We start from the raw sequence: 8,248 nt of genomic DNA, 5'->3' as shown, positions 1-8,248 counted from the left end.
GATGCAAGGGTGGTTCAACATTCGTAAATCGATCAGCGTGATACATCATATCAACAAGAAAAGACTCAGGAACCATATGATCCTCTCAATTGATGCAGAAAAAGCATTTGACAAAATACAGCATCCTTTCCTGATTAAAACCCTTCAGAGTGTAGGAATAGAGGGTACATTTCTCAATCTCATAAAAGCCATCTATGAAAAGCCTACAGCAAATATTATTCTCAATGGGGAAAAGCTGGAAGCCTTTCCCTTAAGATCAGGAACACGACAAGGATGCCCACTCTCGCCACTATTATTCAACATAGTACTAGAAGTCCTTGCAACAGCAATCAGAAAACAAAAAGGGATCAAAGGTATCCAAATCGGCAGAGAAGAAGTCAAAATGTCTCTCTTCGCAGATGACATGATACTCTATATGGAAAACCCAAAAGAATCCACTCCCAAACTATTAGAAGTTATAGAACAATTCAGTAATGTGGCAGGATACAAAATCAATACTCAGAAATCAGTTGCATTTCTATACACGAATAACGAGACCGAAGAAAGAGAAATTAGGGAATCCATCCCATTTACAATAGCACCAAAAGCCATACGTTACCTTGGAATTAACTTAACCAGAGATGTAAAGGACCTATATTCTAGAAACTATAAATCACTCTTGAAAGACACTGAGGAAGACACAAAAAGATGGAAAAATATTCCATGCTCATGGATCAGAAGAATTAACATAGTTAAAATGTCCATGCTACCCAAACCAATCTACACTTTCAATGCTATCCTGATCAAAATACCGAGGACATTTTTCAAAGAACTGGAACAAATAATCCTTAAATTTGTATGGAAACAGAAAAGGCCCCGAATCTCCAAGAAACTGTTGAAAAGGAAAAACAAAGCTGGGGGCATCACAATGCCGGATTTTGAGCTGTACTACAAAGCTGTGATCACAAAGACAGCATGGTACTGGCACAAAAACAGACACATTGACCAATGGAACAGAATAGAGAACCCAGAAATGGACCGTTGGCTCTTTGGGCACCTAATCTTTGACAAAGGAGGAAAAAACATCCGGTGGGAAAAAGACAGTCTCTTCAATAAATGGTGCTGGGAAAACTGGACAGCTACATGCAAAAGAATGAAACTTGACCACTCTCTCACACCATACACAAAAATAAACTCCAAATGGATGAAAGACCTCGATGTGAGACAGGAATCCATCAAAATTCTAGAGGAGAACATAGGCGGCAACCTCTACGACATCAGCCAAAGCAACCTTTTTCATGACACATCCCCAAAGGCAAGAGAAACAAAAGATAAAATGAACTTATGGGACTTCATCAAGATAAAAAGCTTCTGCACAGCCAAGGAAACAGTCAAAAAAACTAAGAGGCAGCCCACGGAATGGGAGAATATATTTGCAAATAACACTACAGATAAAGGACTGGTATCCAAGATCTACAAAGAACTTCTCAAACTCAATACACGAGAGGCAAATAAACAAATTAAAAAATGGGCTGAAGATATGAACAGACACTTTTCCACTGAAGACATACAAATGGCTAACAGACACGTGAAAAAATGTTCAAAATCATTAGCCATCAGGGAAATTCAAATCAAAACCACACTGAGATACCACCTTACGCCAGTTAGAATGGCAAAAATAGACAAGGCAAGAGACAACAATTGTTGGAGAGGTTGTGGAGAAAGGGGATCCCTCCTACATTGTTGGTGGGAATGCAAGTTGGTACAGCCACTCTGGAAAACCGTGTGGAGGTCCCTTAAAAAGTTAAAAATTGAGCTACCCTATGATCCAGCCATTGCACTACTGGGTATTTACCCCAAAGATACAGACGTAGTGAAGAGAAGGGCCATATGCACCCCAATGTTCATAGCAGCAATGTCCACAATAGCTAAATCGTGGAAGGAGCCGAGATGCCCTTCAACAGATGATTGGATTAAGAAGTTGTGGTCCATATATACAATGGAATATTACTCAGCTATCAGAAAGAACGAATTCTCAACATTTGCTGCAACATGGATGGCACTGGAGGAGATAATGCTAAGTGAAATAAGTCAAGCAGAGAAAGACAACTATCATATGATCTCTCTCTTCTATGGAACATAAGAACTAGGAAGATCGGTAGGGGAAGAAAGGGATAAAGAAAGGGGGGGTAATCAGAAGGGGGAATGAAACATGAGAGACTATGGACTATGAGAAATAAACTGAGGGCCTCAGAGGGGAGGGAGGTGGGGGAATGGGATAGACTGGTGATGGGTAGTAAGGAGGGCACGTATTGCATGGTGCACTGGGTGTTAAACGCAACTAATGAATCATCGAGCTTTACATCGGAAACCGGGGATGTACTGTATGGTGACTAACATAATAAAAAAATATTATTAAAAAAAACTGCCATAGATGCATAAAAACCAAACTCTAGAACAGAAACAGGTTCAAATTCATGTAGAAATTTAGTACTGATAACAAGTGATTTCAAGTGATGAGGAAGAGGTGAAGTTTAGGAAGATTCTGGAAAGATGGTGGTATGAGAAGCACCAGAAATCTCTCCCCTAGACAGACACCAGTTGCACAGGCAGAATTTGTCTGATGCAACCATTTTAGAACTCCAGAGTCTAAAGGCTTATAACTTCCAGGGAGAACCAGGACATTCAGTTGCCGGCAATTTTGGTCAACTTTGGCTCCTAACACACTAGCAACTACCCCACTAGCCATATTCATGGAACAGCTTGCAACAGCTTGCAGGAAGCTGGGTGGCCAAAAAGACTTCAAATATCAGGAATCTGTGCACTGACTGCTGCTTCTGCCCAGAAGTGCAGAGGAGGGCAGCCGCTGTCGCACCTCCCCTCACTGTTGCAAGTCTCTCCAGCTGAGGCTGAAGTGACTGCCAGGGGATTTAAAGGACTGGCACGCTCCCTACCCCGACCCCTTTATTTTTCACTTTTTCCCCTTTGGGGAGACATTAAAAACTAGGATATTAAAAAAAAATGATCATATATATAGAAAAAACTAGAAAGTGACTATGCATGCCCAGGAAAAGCTCAGAAAAGACCTGAGAAGACCTTAGGTTTACAGCTCACGCTGATCCTCAGCACGGACACAACCTGCAACAATCTAAGGAACAAAAACAATAACCAAGAAAACAGCAAAACCCGGGAAAGGGTGAGAATCTGACTCCCAGAGTTATCACATTATCAGATTTAAATGTCTGGTGTTCAAATAATCACAAGGCATACAAAACCAGGAAAATATGGGGCACTCAAAAAATAAATCAACAGAAACTATCCCTGAAAGACCTAATGGCAGATACAGTTGACAAAGACTAAGACAAATGTGTTTTAAAGATCTCAAAAGAACAAGAGGATATAGAGATAGTCAAGAAAATAATGTGTGAACAAAATGGAAATGACAGAACTAAAGAGAAAACCAAAATAATTCTGGGGCTGAAAAGCACAGTAATAGAAATGAAAAATTCACTAGGGGGATTCAAAGGAAGATTTGAGCAGGTAGAAGAATGAATCAGCAAACCTGAAGATAAAATGATGGAAATTACTGCATCTGAGAAAAACAGCTGTGAAGGAAAGTGAGCAGAACCTAAGGGATATGTGTGACACCACTAAAAAGACCAATATACACATTGTGGGAGTCCCAGAAGGAGCGAGATAGGAGCAGAGACTATATGAAGAAATAATGGCTGAAAACTTCTCAAACTTGATGAAAAGGCATGAAGATAAACATTCAAGCAGCTCAATAAACTCCAAGTAAGATAAACTCAGACCCATTGAGACACATTATAATCAAACCAAAAGCCAAAGAAAATCCTGAAAAGCCACAGAGAAGCAAATCCTCACACATAGGGGATCCTCAATAAGATAATCAAAAGATTTCTCATTAGGAACTTTGGAGGCCAGAACACAGTGGGCATCAGTAGATACAAAGTGCTTCAAAAACAGTAACAACAAGAACTGTCAACCAAGAACCCTATATCCCGTTATACTCTCCTTCAAAAGTGAGGAAGAAGTTAAGACATTCCCAGGTAACAAAAGTCGAGGGAGTTCATGACCACTAGATGTGTCCTGCAAAGTGAAACATGGGCACTAGACAATAACCTGAAGCCCTATTGAGAAAGATTTCAATAAAGGTAAATAAATGTATGGACAATTATAAAAGCCAGTATAACAATGGTTTGTAATACTACTTTTTTTATTTTTTTAAGATTTTTTTTTTTTTTTTTTTTTTGTCAGAGAGAGTGAGTGAGCACGTGTAGGGGGAGCGGCAGGCAGAGGGAGAAGCAGACTCCCCGCTGAGCAAGAAGCCAGGTACAGGACTTGATCCCAGGACCCTGGGATCATGACCTTAACTGACGGAGCCACCTAGGCGTCCCTACTTTTTGTTTCCTACATGACTTAAGAGACTAATGCATTTGGGGCACCTGGCTGGCTCAGTCGATAGGGCATGTGACTCAATCTTGGGGCTGTGAGTTCAGTCCCCACATTGGGCATAGAGCTTACTTAAAAAAAAAAGAAAGAAAAGAAACTAATACATTTAAAGAAAAATTATTAGTGTAAAAGTTGTATATTACTGCAACTTTGTTTTTTAGAGATTTTATTTATTTTAGAAAGTGAGCAAGCAAGAGCACAGGTGGAGGAAGGGGCAGAAGGGGAGGGAGAGGGAGAGAATCTCTCACGCTGCCTCCCTGCTGAGTGCAGAGCCCAGAGCTGGGCTCAATCCCATGACCCTGAGATATTAACCAAGCCAAAACCAAGAGTCTGATGCTCAACCGACTGAGCCACCCAGGTGTCCCCTGCAACTTTGATTTATAACTCCAAATCTGGTCTTCTAACGCATTAAAAAATATATTAATGTTTTTGGGTACACAATGCATAAAGAGGTAGCTTTGTGACATCAATAACCAAAAGGGATGGGGTTGGAGGTTTAAAGGAATGGAGTTTCTTTGGTTTTGTTTTGTTTTTTGTTATTGAAGTTAAGCTGGCATAAATTCAAATTACTGTTTTAACTTTAACATGTTAAATGTAATCCCTACGCTAACCATGAAGAAAATAGCTGTAGAATATACACAAAAGGAAGTGAGAAAGGAATTTAAACGTCTCATTATTTAAAAAAAAAAAAAATCATCAGCTAAACACAAAAGATGACAGGAGTGCAGGAAATGAAGGACAAAAAAGCTGTAGGGCGTATAGAAAACAAACAGCACAATGAAGAATTTCCTCCTTATCAAAATTACTTTAAATGTAAGTGATTCAACTCTCCAATCGAAAGACAGATATTAGCAGAAGAGAGAAAAACACACGATCCAATATGGATGGACCTAGAGGGTATTATGCTAAGTGAAATAAGCTAAAGAAAGACAAATATGATTTCACTCATATGTAGAGTTTAAGAAACAAATGAACAAAGAAATCAGACTAAAATACAAAGAACTAATTGGTGATTGCCAGACAGGAGGGGAGCGGGAATGGGTGAAATAGATAAAGGGGATTAAGAGCACACTTATCTTGAGCACCAAATAATGTATAGAACTGCTGAATCATTATATTGTACATCTGAAACTAATAACACTATGTTAATTATGCTTCAATTTTAAACACACACACACACACACACACACACACACATACACACAAGATTGAACTAGATGCTGTCTACAGGAGACTCACTTGAGATCCAATGACACAAACAGGTTGAGATTGAAAGGATGGAGAAAAGATATTCCAGGGAAATTAGGAGACTTTATACCCCATTCACAATGGATAGAACAATCAGACAGAAGATAACTAAGGAAACAGAAGATTTAACACAATAAGCCAACATATAAGGCACACTCTACACAACAAAATACACATTCTTCTCAAGTGCACATAGGACATTTTTACGGAGAGAACATAAGCCATAAATTAAGTTTCAACACATCTTAAAATATACCATACAAACTATCTTCCTTGACCACAAAAGGATGAATTTAGAAATCAGTAACAAAAAATTGGAAAAGTCACCAAATTGCTAACATACTTTTAAACTACCAATGGATGAGAAATCAAAGAGAAATTAGAAAATACTTAAGACATGAATGACAATGAAAATACAACATCCCAAAACTTACGGAACATAGCAAAAGTAGTGCTAATGGGGAAATTTAGTATTATAACTGCTTACCTTAAAAAACAGGAAAGAATGGCATCTGGCTGGCGCAGTTGGTGGAGCATGTGACTCTTGATCTTGGGGTTGTGGGTTTGAGCCCCGTGTTGGGTACAGAGATTACTTTTAAAAAAATCTAAAAAAACCCAAAAGATATTAAATCTACAACCTGATTTTACAACCAAAAAAAAACCCAAAAAACAAACAAACAAACAAAAAACAACCCAAAAAAGTATTAAACCCAAAGTGAGGGGAATAATAAAGATGATAGAGATCAATGAAATACAGAATATAAAAACAATAGAGAAAAATCAACGAAACTAAAAGTGGTTCTTTGAAAAGAAGAAAAAAGAGAAAAACCTTTAGCTAGGTAGCCTAAAAGAGAAGACTCAAATTACTAAAATTAGAAATGAAAGTGGAGATTTTACAGAAATAAAATGGACTATAACAGAGTACTATGGTTGTAGGCACTGAGTAATATATAAAATTGTCAAATCAATATGCTGTACACCTGAAACTAACACAACATTATATGTCAATTATACTTCAATTAAAAAAAAAAAAAACCTATATTGGGGGACCTGGCTGGCTGAATCAATGGAGCATGCAACTCTTGGTCTCAGGGTTGTGGGTTGAGCCCTGAATTGGGTGTAGAGATTAATTTAAAAAAATAAAAATCTTAAAAAAAATAAATTTAAAAACCACTATAGACATTGCTTTGAGAGAGAGCATGTGAGAGAGCACGAACTGTGAACAATTCTATGCCAACAAGTTAGATAACCTAGAACAAAGGGACAAATTCCTAGAAACACAAAACCTACCAAGACTAAATCAGAAAGACAGAAAATCTGAATAGACCTGTAAGTAGTAATAAGCTGAATTAGTAATAAAAAAAATCTCACAACAAATAAAGAGCCCTGGACCTAATGGCTTCACTGGTGGATCTGAGCAAACATATAAAGAACTAATACAAATCCTTCTCAACCTTTAAACACACACATACACACACACACGTAGGAATACTTCCTAACTCAGTCTATGAAGCCAGCATTACCCTGATATTAAAGCCAAAGACACCACAATGAAACTACAAACCAATATCCCTTACGAACACTGATGCAAAAATCCTCAACAAAATACCAGTAAATAGAATTCAGCAGCACATTAAAAAGATTACATATCATGACAATGTGGGGTTTATTCCTGGAATGCAAGGATGGTACAACCTACAAAAATTGATCAATGTGGACGCCTGGGTGGCTCAGTCGGTTGGGCGTCTGCCTTCGGCTCGGGTCACGATCCCAGAATCCTGGGATTGAGTCCCACATCGGACTCCTTGCTCAGCGGGGACCCTGCTTCTCCCTCTACCTGCTGCTCCCCCTGCTTGTTCTCTGACAAATAAATACAATTAAAAAAATAATAAAAATTGATCAACACAATATGGCACATCAACAGAATGAATAAAAACTACCACATGATCATCTCAAATGATGCAGAGAAAACATATGGCAAAATACTACATCTTTTCATGGTCAAAAAAAACCCCAAAACACTTAATGAGCTAGGATGATATCTACTTCAACATAATAAAAGCCATGTATGAAAAATCCACAGTGAACATCATACTCAACATTGAAAAAATGAAAGCATTTACTCAAAGATCAAGAACAAGGCAAAGATGCCTGTTTTAATCACTTCTAATTTAACAGTACTGGAAGTTCTAGCCAAAGCAATTAGGCAAGAAAAACAAACGGAAGTCATGCAGATGGGGAAGGAAGAAGTAAAATTTTCTACTTGCAGATGATATGATCTTATATGTAGAAAACTCTGAAGAGTCCACACACAAAAAACCCTGCAGAATAAATGAATTCAGCAGAGTAGCTGGATACAAAGTCAACACACAAAAAATAGTTCCATTTCTATATACTAACAACGAACAATCCAAAAAGGGAATTAAAAAACAATTCCATTTAAAATTGCATCAAAATAACGAAATACTTAGTAATTTTTTTTTAAGTTCATTAATTTAAGTAGGCTCTACACCCAACATGGGGCTTGAGCTCACAACCCCAAGATCAA

Source organism: Ursus americanus, chromosome 2 (assembly GCF_024610735.1).
Source record: "Ursus americanus isolate L20-20 chromosome 2, mUrsAme1.1.p, whole genome shotgun sequence".
Lineage (NCBI taxonomy): Eukaryota > Metazoa > Chordata > Mammalia > Carnivora > Ursidae > Ursus > Ursus americanus.
Note: the sequence above shows the minus strand (reverse complement) of the source record.